Raw genomic sequence first — 1,157 nt, 5'->3', positions numbered from 1 at the left:
GTTACCGCAAATTCTTCTGAGAAATTACCACCGTATATTGTTTTTCCAAGTCCTTGAGTTCGACCCTGGACTTACCAGGAAACTTAGTAGAAACTTGGATTTACTAAGAAAACTTGAGTGCTCAATGCATTTTCATCATCGCATTTCATCCATAATTCCACCTCATAAAATAACGTATCAAGTTTTTGGCGCCATTGCCGGGGACTTCGGCAAATCAGTGTGCTAACGGTAATTGTTTTGATTTCTTTGCAGACTAAGATTGGGAGAACATTTCGACGCAGACTGAGAAACAACTACCAACAACAAGACAGAACCCCAAGAATGGCAGAACAACTGGAAGAAAGGACCGCAAATGCGAACAATATAATGGCCAACCCCATCCTTTTGGCGAATGACCGCAATAGAACTATTCGGGACTATGTGTGCCCAACCTCTATGATTTCTCTCTAGGAATCATGAGGCCAGCGTTAGATGGATCGAGGTTTGAAATGAAGCATGTAATGTTGTAGATGATTCAGACTGCTGGGCAGTTTGGAGGGAGGCGTGGCAAAGACCCGCACGCCCACCTCCGGAGCTTCATAGAAATCTGCAACAGTTTTGTGTTCCCGAATATCTCTTCTGAAGAAGCTCGACTAACTCTGTTTCCATTTTCTTTGTGTGATCAGGCAAGAAAATGGGCATATTCTCTCGAACTGAGAGAGATAACCTCGTGGGAACAAGTCGTCGAAAAATTCATGAAGAAATACTTCCCACCTACTGAGAATGCCAGGAGAAGGAAATTAATAACAAATTTTGAACAAGAGGATGACGAATCGCTCAGCGATGCCTGGGCGAGATTTAAGCGGCTGGTAAGACACTGTCCACATAATGGCTTGCCATACTGCCTACAAATGGAGATTTTTTACCGAGGACTGAATCTCTTTTCGTAGACCGCTGCCAATGCGGCAGCAGCTGGTGGTCTGCTTGACAAAACATATGAGGAGGCAAAGAGTATACTTGATTGCATTTCCAAAAACACGAGGATTGGCGGGAAAGCGATCAGAGATTAAGAATTAAAGACAGTGATGTAAACAACGGAGCCATCGCATCCCTGCAAAACTAGATGACTGCGATGATGAGTTTGATACAAGGCATCGCAATTAATAGCACGGGAGCGA

The 1,157-nt window shown here is 43.9% G+C and overlaps 1 non-coding gene across 1 annotated transcript; it reads right to left on the bottom strand.

Annotated features, from left to right (window-relative positions):
• Positions 1–767: 767 nt before the first annotated feature.
• Positions 768–874, bottom strand: LOC120082323. Its single transcript, XR_005483153.1, has one exon. It is a non-coding gene; the product is annotated as a small nucleolar RNA R71 (small nucleolar RNA).
• Positions 875–1,157: the final 283 nt, after the last annotated feature.

The sequence above is a fragment of the Benincasa hispida genome, chromosome 7, assembly GCF_009727055.1.
Source record: "Benincasa hispida cultivar B227 chromosome 7, ASM972705v1, whole genome shotgun sequence".
NCBI classification, from domain to species: domain Eukaryota; kingdom Viridiplantae; phylum Streptophyta; class Magnoliopsida; order Cucurbitales; family Cucurbitaceae; genus Benincasa; species Benincasa hispida.
Note: the sequence above shows the minus strand (reverse complement) of the source record. Positions and strands in the feature narration are given on the sequence as shown.